General features: G+C 35.4%; 1 protein-coding gene and 1 pseudogene across 2 annotated transcripts in view; one reads left to right on the forward strand and one right to left on the reverse strand.

Annotated features, from left to right (window-relative positions):
* Positions 1-14560, forward strand: part of NUBPL (NUBP iron-sulfur cluster assembly factor, mitochondrial) — a 252526-nt gene that overhangs the window by 162627 nt on the left and 75339 nt on the right. The window lies entirely within an intron of this gene.
* LOC133085774 (cell division cycle-associated protein 3-like) lies at positions 6272-7065 on the reverse strand (annotated as a pseudogene).

The raw sequence follows: 14560 nt of genomic DNA on the forward strand, positions 1-14560 counted from the left end.
GTGACATTCTAACCAACTCCTAGAAACTGTGTTACACTAATTCTTATAATTGAGGGTAGGACTAAGAAGAGTGTTTTTGAGAAGAGGTCAAAGAAATAGCAATCAGAAACGTTAAGGGAATGAAAATATGTGCCTTGCTTATTTTCAGGCTAGACCATAACTCTGTTTCTCACCTTACTCAGAGTAAGGATAATATATAATATTAGAAGGTTGATGAAGAAACAAACTGTCAGTTATTTACATTGGGGAAGGCTTAGCAACTAGATAAAGAGAATGAGAAAGAAGTTACATAGGGAACATTTTATCAAGAGGGAGTCAGTGGGAATGAAGTAGATATGGGGAAAAAAATGTGATCTTTTAGATGGAGAAGGTAGATTAGTAAAGGAATTTAAGGCTAAGTAAGAGTCAGTCAGCCTAATGTCACATAAATATAAAGGACCTATTTTGTATTAGATAATGTTAATAGATATATTATCTGAGATTTGTACATTCTGTGTTTAAACAACCAGCTTAGAAATCTTCTGACTATGCATTTTTGAATAATTGATATTCAGAATACAGTTTGTCATCTATAAAGATATTGATGGAACTGATTTGCATTACAACATTCATGATGATTCTGAGTAAGAAAAATACACAGAAGCATAAAGCACTTAATTATGTTTCTTTAAAAATAAATGTCAAGAAAAACATTTAAAAGTAAGATAAAATGTAATAGTACTTAAGGGACAATTATATCTCAGAATTCAAAATATTTTATAACTGTGCATGGGATAATAGAATTATTTTATATATTTTAATGTATATATTATATTGAATTTTTAAAAATTATTTATTATGAATGGCTTTTAAGCTTTTCTAAATGAACTCAGACTCCTTTCTTTCAACAGTTGCCTATAGGTCCAGGGTATCTCTATCTCTGATATAATTATGAGGTATTTTATCTGCATTGATAATTTTTGGAATTATATTTGTGCTTATCTATTTTCTCACTTTATAGTTTGTTTTTTAGCTGGCAGAATTGTTTCTTTTACTTCTTCTGAGTAGTTCAGTAGAGTCCAATTAACAGGGACATTGTTGAGGCTGGGAAATGTAACCCAGAGCTATCGTTTGCATATTAAAAAGAAGGACATTCTATTCTGGAACCTAGTTCCTATTAAATTAAATAAACTATGTTTACACATAAAAATAGTTATTAGATCTAATGGAAATCAGTAGCATTTGTAAACTATTAGCCATAAGTATAATATATATATGAATGATTCATTACAAAAAGAGTGATTTGTCATTTTTATCTCACCAGTTAATCAGATATTTTGTAGATGTGTATTATCAAAATGGAATAACATTGTAAAATTTTTGTGTAGAAATGATTTGTGACAAATCTGATATTCCTTTCCTATACGAAAATTTAGGTAATATATTTTTAGAAATCTTGTCATTTAGGACAGGGGTCCCCAGCCACTGGGCAATGGACCAGTAGCAGTCTGTGGCCTGTTAGGAACCGGGCTGCACAGCAGGAGGTGAGCGGCAGGCGAGCGAGCAAAGCTTCATCTGTATTTACAGCCGCTCCCCATAACTCACACTACTGCCTGAGCTCCGCCTCATGTCAGATCACCAGTGGCATTAGATTCTCATAGGAGTGCAAACCCTACTGTGAACTGCACATGCAAGGGATCTAGGTTGCACGTTCCTTATGAGAAACTAATGCCTGATAATCTGAGGTGTAGCTGAGGCGGTGATGCTAGTGCTGAGGAGTGGCTGCAAATACAGATTATCATCAGCAGAGAGGTTTGACTGCACAGAGACCATAATAAATCAGTTGCTTGCAGACTCATATCAAAACCCCATCAGTGAGTGGCAAGTGAAAACAAGCTCAGGGCTCCCACTGATTCTGCATTATGGTGAGTTGTATGATTATTTCATTATATATTACAGTGTAATAATAATAGAAATAAAGTGCACAATAAATGTAATGCGCTTGAGTCATCCCGAAACTATCCCCTGCGGCTGGTCCGTGGAAAAACTGTCTTCCACGAAACCAGTCCCTAATGCCAAAAAGGTTGGGGACCGCTGACTTAGGAGGTAATTTTAATTATTTTTGTTGATATTGGTAATATGTTGAGGTTAGGCTCTTTTCTTTCCCTTCTCTCTTAAACCTTCCATATCTCCTTCTTACTTTGTAGAGAGAGGCAAGGGAAACCAACAGGACAATTTGAATTATTAGTACTCATGTAGAAAACGGAGAGTGGAAAATTAGCTTTTAAAAAGTGAAATCATCCCTCAAGATTAATTTGTTAATACTAGTTAACTGACTAATGTTTTTAAGCTCTGTTTCTCCTTTTTTCTGTATCCTGTTTGTATATCCCTTATATTTGTGGTGATCCAGTAATGATATGAGATTGATAATAAATCTGGGTTAAAATAATATTTAATACTATTCTTTAAAATTTTTAACCCAGCTTATTCTTTGTTAATATATATGGAGAGATATAATGAGAAAGTGAATTATCTAAGAAAAAAGTAGGAATTTATCTTATCTGGTGTTAATTTTATTTCAGCAAAAATATTATTTATAGAAAAATATCATATAACAGTATTTTATTTCTACTTCCTGAAAATTTTAATTACCTTCAGTCAGGGCAAAGAACAAAAAAAACAGTAATAAGGATTGGATAAATATTGATTTAATTTCATCCATATCATTACCCAGATGATTTTGTTTCCTAAATCTGCTCCTCTCTTAGGGTTTCCCATAACGAAGTTGTTCAGGTCAAAAGTCTAGGACTCATTCTTGATTTCTTTCTTTCCCTTACCCTATATATACAACCTATCAGCAAGTCCTCTAGATTTTACATCCCAAATAGATCTTAAGTCTGTCTACTTCTCTTATCTTCTCCACCAACCTAGTACAATCCATTGTCATTTATTTAGAATAGTGCAAGAGCCTCCTAGGTGGTGTCTCTGCTTTCAACTCTTTTTTATATATCACTCTGTTCTCCAAACGATATTCAGAATGATCTTTAAAAACTTTCCTGCTTAAAACCATCCATATGCTAGGTAACCATCTTATTATTTGGAAAACTTGAAAATAATCAAGTATTTATTTTATTTTTCCTGTGCTATTAACCATATAGTTGATGAAGGAATTTTTTTTTTACAGAAATATTCCAGCTGATAAAGAAGGAATGATAGAATTATAGTATCATCATTTTACAACTCTTAATGAAGTATTATAGATCTAAGTCAGTAATTATCCTGGTTGCTTATCTATCTATCTATCTGTCTATATATAGAGAGAGCGTGAACACTGTATGTGATCTCCCTCCTGATTAGAGCATATAACATAAACTATTAAGTAGTCTTGCTCAAAATTCTAACCTGAATCTGATTAAACCTCCAGATCTCACTACCAGCTTATAAGAAATGTATGAGTAAGAGAAACATGTTAAGTGACACTGTGGGAGTGCAGTCAGGAAATCCAGAATGTGGACAATCTTATAGGACCCAGTTTTTTTCAACAAATAAATTGCAAGAGAAAAAAAAAGTAAAGGAGCAATGATCTATAGATTAAAAAGGTCAAGAAACTGATTAATTGCAATATCTGGACCTTATTTGTATTCTGATTTGAACCAATAAGCTTTTTAAAAAAATGATACGCAGGGAAATTTGAACACTGGGTAGATAGTTGATGATTGTAGTAAATTATTATTGAAAATAATGTGTAATGATGGTAATATTGATAGTGGTCACATTTACAAGAGTCCTTATCTTTTAGAGATACATACTAAATTGTGTATAGAGGAAATGATATGATGTCTGAGGGGTAGATGGGGAATGAGTAAAGGTACAGATTAATTAAGACCAGTGATGAATTAATAATTGTTTTTCTTTTTTATGGCCACGCTGCGCAGCTTGCAGGATCTTAGTGCCCCGATCAGGGATTGAACCTGCGCCCCCTGCAGTGGAAGCGTGGAGTCCTAACCACTGGACCGCCAGGGAATTCCCCATGAATTAATAATTATTGAAACTGGATGATAAAGATATCAGAGTCCATTTTGCATTTTTCACATATGTCTTAACTTCCTATAATTAAATTTAAAACAAAACAAAAAGCCATTGTGCCTAGACTGTAATCCAAACTATTTATTTTAGCAGGTTCTACCTAATTTGTCCCCTACTTACCTCATCTCAACCATGCTCATCCTTGCTCAGAGTACACTTATTTCTTCCTTTTCTGCAGATACCACAAGTTCATTTCCATTTTAGGGCCCTTGAAATTGCTGTTCTCTCTATCTGCAACCCTCTTTCCCTGGATCTTTAGTGTCTGACCCCTCTTGACATTCAGGTCTCATTTAATTTTAATTTTAATTTTTTTCAGGTCTCATTTTAATGTCACCCTAGAAGAGCTGGCTGTGACAATCATCTCATCTTGTTTCATTTTCGTCAGAACACTTATCATTTTCTTTTATATTTATTTATTTATTGACAGTTTCCACCATTAGAGTGTAAGCTACATGACAGTGATGGTAAGATCTTGACTCTTGTTCACTTTTAAATTCCCAGCACTTCAGACAAATACCTAGCAAATATGGCTGGTACTTAATAAATGTTTTTGAATGAATCAATTAAATGTTTGTGAAGCTGTTGAATTATAAGAACATTATTAATCTTTTACATTTGGAATATCAACAGTATATACTATTGTTGCCTAATGAAAGTATTTAATATTCAGCTGGCATTTTCATTATTAGTGTTTTCAAAGGCTCACGTGTGGGAGAATTAGCTCAGTAACAAAGCTTCAGAAAGATTTTTAAAAATTTACAAAATGTCACATTTTCTCTTAGCATTTATTTTAAAATATTTGTATTTTGTGTAATTAATGTCACATCTTGTCTAAAAGCTGTTTGTCCTATCTGGATAAGTAGAGGTTAAGTTGTTTGTTTTTAGTTTGTTTATTTTATTTATTTACTTTTGACTGCGTTGGGTCTTCGTTGCTGTGCATGGGTTTTCTCTAGTTGTGGCGAGCAGGGGCTACTCTTTGTTCCGGTGCGTGGGCTTCTCATTGTGGTGACTTCTCTCGTTGTGGAGCATGGGCTCTAAGCGTGCGGGCTTCAGTAGTTGTGGCTCACGGGCTCTAGAACACAGGCTCAGTAGTTGTGGCTCATGGGCTTAGTTGCTCCGCGGCATGTAGGATCTTCCCAGACCAGGGCTTGAACCCGTGTTCCCTGCATTGGCTGGTGGATTCTTAACCACTGTGCCACCAGGGGAGCCCCAGAGGTTAAGTTTTGTGATATGTGTTTATGTGTAATATGAAAATTTGGCAAACATTTATTGGCTCATGTGAATAATAAGGAGACATATAATTATATCTTTCATCAAGAAGGAACTGAGAAATACTTTATAGATAAATGCATAGAGAAAATGAGACTGTAAAATTAGGAGAACTTCTCTTTTTAAAAAAACAAAGAAGATAATATATTTTGTTATGAACAATCAAACATATATATATGTACATATATATGTAAGTGGTGTCATTTAAAATAATTTAGGGAAGTTGTTCATAATGGTTATTGACTAAAATGATATGTTTCACTGGTAAAATAATTTTCATCCTAATATTTATTATTAGAGATACATATGTGATGCAAAGACTGGTGGATTCCTTCCTCCTTGTGTCCTCGGGATACTTTCCGTCCACAGCACAGTTTGGCCTCCAGAGTTGAGCTCATGGCCAGGGTGGTTCCTCTCATCATCCTCCATGTATGGCAAATAGGAGTCTTAGATCATGGCCTTTCCACCAGAAACATGCCACTATGCGCTTCTCTTGTTCACTGTCTCATATTAAGTGCTACAGATCTGGAAACTTCTTCAGAATTGACTCTGCCAAGACATATTTTATTCTAAGTGGGTTTGTTTGTTTGTTCTTTTGCTTATTTTTCTATTTATTTCTCTATTCAGTCAGGTTTATTGTGGTTTGTCATGAGGAAAGCACTAGCTTTGAGATTGTAGGGAATAAGATAGAGATGAACATAGCTTAATATACTTATTTCAGGGATGTTGCCTTAGCTAGTTTCACTTTTGGAACTTGTCTTTTGGAATTGTCTTTAGAATGAGTTTTTAAGTTACCTATGTGCTCACACATTTATAGTCCTATCTTAGTTTTGGGGGGAGTCAGAGAAAATGAGCGTTTGCTCAGTCTACCTGGGAAAGAAGGGGTGAGAAGACACAGACTATCACTAGGCTCTGGGGCCACACAGGGCCTAGTTCTCTACCAAGGAAAGTGCTGATTTCCCTTGTCATGGTCCTGGCCTTGCTCCCAAGCTTGTCCTCCAGTTTTAGAAGTCGTTCAGTTCCCAGAATGCCCCCTTCCTTTACATCCCTGGCATTTTCACTCAGGGGAGAAGGCTGCTTACCCTGTTGTAGTGTCAGGGTCTCAGGGGAGTTGTCATCCTGCAGGATGGTGAGTGGAGATCTCCCTAGTACCTTGCCATTTGGTTTCTGTCTATTGTGCTTAGAACCTGAAGATCAGGGAGTCTCAGGGTCTCTCAAGGGCTTGCCTGAGCCCCGGCTGACCATAACAGTTTCTGTGAGCTGTCCTGTTTCCTCCTTGGAAAACGCCTGCTTGGAGGGGAAGCTCAAGATGGTGTCTGGCTCCAAGATGTTGTCTGGTTCTCAAGGGATTACTGTTGCCCATGGGCAATTCCAATTCAGATGAAAGTGCCTCTGGAGGCAGAGCAGGCTCTGGGGGAGGATTCAGTGTGGGGGTTTCAGTCTCAAATAGTTCACTGAGCTGTTTTACCAGTGGGTTTGGGGGGGTCTCTGCTGCTGGAGTTCATACATATCCATGCAGTGCCAGGGTAGGAGAGCAGGCATCTGAGTCCTGGGACTGATTAAGACCCTCCCACTACTTCTCTGTAGGTCAGTTGGGGTGTGGGGTCTGCACTTGAACAGGAGTGTGCAGGATACCTGCACTAAGTGAACGGGGATCTGCCTATAGAGCCAAATGCATGCTGTGCAGTGGAGGCCGTGTGGAGTGAGAGGGATGCTCTTGGCTGAACCCATCTCAACTAGAAGAAATAGGGTGGGCTAGGGCCCAGCCCAGGCTAGGAAGATGCTGGGCCCCAATTCCACTTTTGGGTGCACAGCAACTCCTCCAGTTTGTTGACTAATGATAATTTGTTTAGCCATTCTCCCTTTAAAGGACATTGAAGTTTGAGCCACTTTTTCTTTATTTAAAAAAATTATTGCATTGAGCTTCCTTGTAAATGAGATAGCACTGTTTTTGGATATATAATTTCTGTGTTTGTTTATGATTCACAAAAATCCAAAGATTCACAAATTAATTTGATATTTTCTCAGGTGCCTTTACATTGTACTAAGTTTTTTGAGAACCTCTTTCTTCCTTCCTTTTTTCTTCTCCCCTTTCTTTCTCTCTCTTCTTTTATCTGTCTCTCTTTCTTTCTTTGAATGTTTAAGTTCTGCTCTCTTAGCAGATTTCAACTATGCAATACAGTGTTATCAACTATGATCGTATGTTTTACTATAGATCCTCAGACCTTATTCATCTTACAGCTAAAAGTTTGTACCCATTTAACAACCTGTCCTATTTCCCCCATATCCCAGCCCCTGGCAACCACTTTTCTACTCTGTTCCTATGAATCTGACTTTAAAAAAAAGCCACATATGAGTGATACCATGCAGTATTTGTCTTTCTCCACATAGCTTATTTCACTTAGCTTAATGTCCTTAAGGTCCATCCATGTTGTCATAAATGGTAGGATTTTCTTCTTTCTCATGGCCAAATAATATTCCGGGGTGTGTGTGTGTGTGTGTGTGTGTGTGTGTGTGTATCACATCTTCTTTATCCATTCTTCCATTGACAGACACTTAGGTTGTTTCAGAATCTTGGCTATTATGAATAATGCTGCAGTAAACATGGGAGTGCAGATATTCTCTTGAATATCCTGTTTTCATTTTCTTTGGAAATATGCCCAGAAGTGGGATTACTGGATCATATGGTAGTTCTGTTTTTAATTTCTTGAGGAACATCCATACTGTGTTCCATAGTGGGCTCACCAGTTTACACTCCCACTAGCAGTGCAGAAAGTTCTCTTTCTGCACACCCTCACCAACACTTGTTATCTCATTGTATTTTTAATGATAGCTATTCTAACAGGTGTGAAGGTGGTATCTCATTGTGGTTTTGATTTGCATTTCTCTGATGACTAGACTAGTGAGTGATATTGAGCACCTTTTCATGTACCTGTTGGCCATTGATGTGTCTTCTTTGGAAAAATGTCTCTTTGGCTCCTCTGCTCCTTTTAAAATCAGATTGTCTGATTTTTTGCTGTTGAGTTGTATGAATTCATTATATATTTTGAATAGTAACCCCTTATCAGATATGTGATTAGCAAATATTTTCTCCCATTCAGTAGGTTGCATTTTCACTTTGTTAATTGCTTCCTTTGCTGTGCGGTAGCTTTTTAGTTTGATGCGGTCCCGCTTGTTTATTTTTGCTTTTGTTTCCTTTGCTTTTGGTGTTAAATCCAGAAAGTCATTGCCAAGACCAGTGTCAAGGAGCTTACCCCCATTTTCTTCTAAGAGTTCTACTTTCAGGTCTCTTTCAATTTTTTAATCCAGTTTGAGTTGATTTTTGTGTGTGGTATAAGACAGGGGTCCAGGTTCATTCTTTTGTATGTGGCTGTCCAGTTTTCCCAACACCTTTTATTGAAGAGACTATCCTTTCCCTGTTGTATATTCTTGGGGAAATAGTTTCTTAAAATTTTTTTAACAGAAACGTATCAGAAAATTTATTTAGTCATACTATAATTACCCAAAATGAAATTGAATTGTTGCCACAGTTAGTTTTTGGGGAAAAGGACAGAAGTCCTATGTTTTCAAAATACAGAGTTGAGGGTATCTTGTAAAAATCTTTTCTAACTATATCGGAGCATAACGTGTTATGCATAGGCCTTTAGGTAAAGATAATACTGCTGAATCATCTGTATCTCAGGAAGTTTCTTACTTAACTAAACTCTTAATGGTTTTTAAAGATGTGACAGGACCTATGAAATTGAGTATACATGTTAAAAAAAAAAAATTTAGAATGAGTAAGTAGTTCTTGAAAGAGCTAGACGCCTTACTTGTAGCTTCATGGGTGGTTGGTTTTTCCTTCAGTTTGATGGCCATCAGTAGGCAAGTCTACTTGTCCTATGGTGACGATGCCTATAGCACCTCCTAGTGTGAAACCCAGGGCCAACAAACATCCAATAACTATCAGTATTGATTTTAGGTGCTTCATGTTTCTGTGAATGGCTACGTCAGATGACAAATTTCAGTGATTTCAATTGTTATAAAAAGCAGAGAACAAAATTGGGAGTGTTGATGAAAATTTCATGTGCAGAACTTTGTTGCCAAAATTATTTGGCAGTTTAAATGCATCCAGATCCAATTTTTGAGAGATGTGTTGATCCTGCGTATAGGAACTTCCCTGGCCCACACTGCTAATGGGGGAGGAGTAGCCCTCCATGAAGGTGAGAATACCAGTCAGGCTTTTATTTTTACAACACAACATTTTTGCATTTGAGCATCAAATTTCAAAGCACATGACTTTTTGATTCATAGGTATTTGCTGCTGAATTTATGTTATAATGTTTGGCCAAATACCTAGCACAAGCCTAAGATGATTGCTGATTGAAAGAGCCCAGCTGAGGAATGCTAACCAGTCATTCTAAAGTTTTCTTCATAGATCACTAGTGTAGGTCATCTTTGCAAAACCATGAAAATGTTATGTTCTGAGCTTTCATCAAGAGTCTATGTAAGAAATGTCTATGTCTCGTCTTCTTTTGGAGGATGTTGGAAGAGGAATGGGACAGTGGGGATGGGGTAACTGTTATGGAAAGGCGGTACATTATATGGAAAGAATGTGGGCTGTGGTGACAGAAGGTTAGTAGCTTTGGTGGTGGGAGGATGTGGAAGGTCTCTTTTGATTGTCTATGTTTTTCAACAAGATGAGACATTTATTGGGTACATACGTACCTGGGTACTATACTTGGCCTGAAGATATAAAAGTGAATAAGACTACTATTTAAATAGGAGGACAGCAGTTTGGCTGTATTGTTAGTACACATTTCTTCCAGTTTTTTGGTTTGTGCTCAAGTTTTAATCTTAGTTTGCTCACTGTTGGTCTTTCTTCCCCCCTATTTTTATTTTTTCATTGATTGGGGAATTGAGAGAGAGGGGAGAGATACCAACGGATTGATTCAGGCCATAAAATCAACTTACATTTTATGTTGGGTATCCGCATATATTTCTTTACTCTGACTTATTGTCCTATATGTTAATATTTCAGAATTATTGAGACTATACCTGATAGTCTCAGGTATAAGATAATTAAGGAGTTAATTTCTTACATCCAGATAGTCTTGCTTTCTGATGCCAAAGTAGTTTGGTCAGAACTTCCACCTTTAGTTTTATTTGTTCATTCATAAATAGTTTGCTGTTTTAAATACAAGAATCAAACCTCATACTATATGCCTATTTTGATGCAATTTTGCAAAAGTATGTACTCATATTAAATAAAATTATTTCTTCAACTGGAAGAGAAAAAAAAGAATTCTCATGTTAAATGTGACTTGAAATTCATAATCTGATTAACAAGAGTCTAGTTGATAACAAAGATTTTTAAATGGACAGCCATGATATTTAAATTAAAAATGACTTATCTGGACATCAGTATGAAACTAAGAGAAAATATGTTCCAAAATAGCATATATGTATCATTATTATCTTATCTGAGAAACCATAGCTTACTAACTAGAGTTAGTTTCTGTATAGAACACAGGTTTGTATTGAGCCTCACCATGATACAGTTAGTTTTCTTGTACTTCATGGCATTGCTTACTTCCTACTCTGGCCTGCATTCTGTTATTATGCACGTGCCACTGGAGGCAGGGATATGTTAGGGAGAATTAGGGCACAAGTTCTATTTATTTACAGGTTTTGGGGGTAATTTTTGTTTGAGAAGGGTATGATGATACTTAAGTAATATTAGTTTTCCAGTTTTATAGACAGCAAACTGAGGTCTAGAAGGATAACTTTCATCAAGATTACAGGTGATATACTAATTGGTTTGTTTATTGTCCTCCTATCCCTGTTTCATGGGGAAAGGAGCTTCAGGTATCTTGTTCATTGCTGTATTCCCAGTGTCTAGAACAGTGCATGGCACATGTAAATGTTGGTATTAATTTCTAAGTTAGGATTAAACTCTGTAATGATGATTCTGTGTATCCACTTATTTATATTCTGGTTTTAGGCATGCATATTAATGTGTGATCTGAAATATTAAGATAAATATGAAGATACCTGTTGAGGAAAGAACAACTTCTAGGTATAGTACCACATTCACTTGCTCGTCAGGGTACAAGATTATTGTGAACAAGCCTGCATATAATGACCAGTGTGCATAAATGAGAATGGAGAAACAGCTGCTCGTTTAACGGGCTTTTAATGAGATGCATAAACTTCAGTCTGTTTTCCTGTTTCTTTGCAATTTAGTGATTTCAGGTTTCTTAGATGTCTTTTGGGTACTTCTGAAGTAACTATGTAGTTTAGGAAGTCGGAAAGTGCTGAAGTTGATGAGATGGGAATTAGATTGTTTTACGTGGTTTTTTTTCCCCCTCTATCCTCAAACCTACTTCCAATCTATATCTGTATCACCTTCATCTCTATTCTTTCTCCATCCTTAATCCTTCTCAAAATGCTTTGTTAAACCTAGTTATAGCTAAAAGCTGCTGCATTTTTTTAGTTTTCGCTAGGAAAAGTCACGTATGACAGTACATTTATTGTTTTTTCTTCAGCTTTGTAGGTGGCAGGTCTACTTAACAGGAGCAAGATACAGGTCACTAAAATGTAGAAATTTAATTAATATATTCAAACAACAGATGTGACTTCTTTTCTGCTCACTTCCTAGCCCTTATTTTTAGTCCTTGACATCTTTTAAATTGTACTTTGACCCAGTGTTTTCATGCTTAATTTTACTGGTGAGAAATTTCCCTTTAATTTGCAAAAAGCCACTTAACTCAGCTTATGACATCTAAACATATGGAAAATATATTTTTAAATTACTTGTTCAGGTCATTTTGGAATGTGGTGACCTCAGAAATAGACAAATATTTTCCTAGCACCTGGTTAGAAGAGTAGACGTGATAGGCTTATTGAGAGAAATTTTAATTTTGACTTGCATGATATGACAAGCTTCTCTTTAAAGTAACTTTTTTCAATACAATACTACTATTTAATTATTTAATGCTTTTTAGAAAATCCGTGATTTCATTTCCTCTTCAGAAAGAAACCTCTATAAATCAGACAAAGTTATTTTTATTATCCATATTTTGCAGAGTAAGTTTTAGGCAAATCATTTGATTTCGGAGTTTCAGTTCCTTTATCTGTAAAATAAGGACATTGGACAAGATAATCTCTAGAGTCCCTCCTAGCTCTAAAATTCTCTGTTTATAACCATCGTAAGATGAGGAAACAGAGGCATAAAAAAGTTAAGCAGCTTGGGTAAGTTCAAACAATGAATTAATAATAAAACCTTGATATGTGACTTTCTGACTGACCTATTTATTGACACTTTCACACAACCATTATGCCTGAAACTGAAACTGTTGATTTCTTTCTTTCCTTACAGAAAACATATCAGTTAAAAAAAATTATGCTACAAATATAATCCTTTTTATTTTTCTAAAAGCTCAAATATATTTCTGTAGTCTCAAGTTAAATCCTGGTGATTTAGTAGATGCTTATTCATATTTTTAAAAGGAGGCAGTCTTACAAATAGCGGTTCCCATAGCAACAAAAGACAAATCAGAAAACAAAGCATATCTTAAGTTATGAAGTATGAGTAATAAAGTAAGTCAAAAGTAAACCAATTTCACGTACAGCAAAAGAAAAAAATAGAAAAGATTCTTGTGACAATTTTCTTCCATCCTTTTATTTTATATTATTATTATTATTATTGTGCAAATTATTCCACAGTTTGTATCTGAATGTGTGATAAGCATTGGAATGATTCGAGCTTTCTTTTGTTGGTTGAGTATATCTCAGTCATGAGTGTTTTGTATTAGGTGGAAAATTGGATTAGATCTCTCAACCTTTAAGGGTTTGTGATTGAATCCCCTCCCCACTCCTCAGCTCAGTGGTGGTTCCCTCAACAACTTTTCAGGAATGCATCTATTTTGTAAATTATGACATTTTATATAGATATAACACATTAATTCCTAGATGAGCCAGAATGAGGTATTTTAGGATGGCAGTCAGAGTAGATTGTAGTTCAAAACAAATTTAGATTTGAGTTCTTTGTAAATTTAAGCTAAATTTTCCATAAGAAATATGATCGTTCCATGAAATAAATTTGTTAAATATACCAATTTGCTTTTAGCTTTCTTGTTTTTATATACAGTGCTCCCTTAAAAAAAAAATAGCTTGCTTTGTCATTTTGGTGCTTTTGATAAGAATACTTTCTATTTACTTTTTTCTGTAAGCAAATCTCTCACAGATGTTTTTCAAGTTACATAAACAGGTCATGGTCACATTTTCTTTTTTTAAGTAGTTGGAAGGAACCTTAGTGATCATCTAATCTAAAACACTTTAACAGATGAGAAAATTGAGGGCCAGAGAGGTTAATTGGCTGACCCATGGTAATCTAGCTAATTAGTGATAAAAATGATTGGAATTTAGGTATGCCAATTTTCCACACTAGAATTCTTCTGTTTGATGAGTAAATATCTGGACTCTTATCTGTACCCAGCTAGATTCATAGTCTTGATTTTTACCAAACTCCTCCTTTCCAGTGCTGTTTTTTTTTTTTAATCATAGTGATTAATGTCTGAATCAGAATTTGAAATCTGAAAGCTGCATTATAATAGCTCATACTTAAAATGTAACTGAATATGGAGCTACAGTTTCTCACAGTTGGTTTTCTATTTGATGTGAGTTAGATCTTTAAACTTTTAGAATAAAAATAGACGGTGGGTAGAATGATGGTTATTGACTTAAAACAAAACTAGAATTTAGTGGTGGATTATTGAAAGATAAAATATTCTTTAACAGCACAAAGTCAACATTTCCCTGGTTACAAGACCGTGCTTTAATATATAAAAGACTCTTAAAGGATCATGTAAGGAAAGAATACTGTGATATACCATAAAAAAATGCTCAGAAATAGAAGAAACATCATTATAATTAACCAGGAAAATGGGGGGGAAAAAAGAAAACAAATGATTCTTCTATTTCCTACTTATATTATCTAAGTAAATAATTTTCTGTGGGTCTATAGTGTCTACTTTATATATCTATTTTATCATACTCTGAAAAAGTGGTGTAGTAAAGCTCATTTGTTCTTTTTTTTAAAAATATTTATTTATTTATTTGGCTGTGCTGGGTCTTAGTTGCGGCACGTGATATCTTCTTTGTGGCATGTGGGTCTATTAGTTGTGGAATGTGGGATCTAGTTCCCTGACCAGGGATCGAACCTGGGCCCCCTGTATTTGGAGCA

The sequence above is a fragment of the Eubalaena glacialis genome, chromosome 2 (assembly GCF_028564815.1).
Source record: "Eubalaena glacialis isolate mEubGla1 chromosome 2, mEubGla1.1.hap2.+ XY, whole genome shotgun sequence".
Classification (NCBI taxonomy): Eukaryota; Metazoa; Chordata; class Mammalia; order Artiodactyla; family Balaenidae; genus Eubalaena; species Eubalaena glacialis.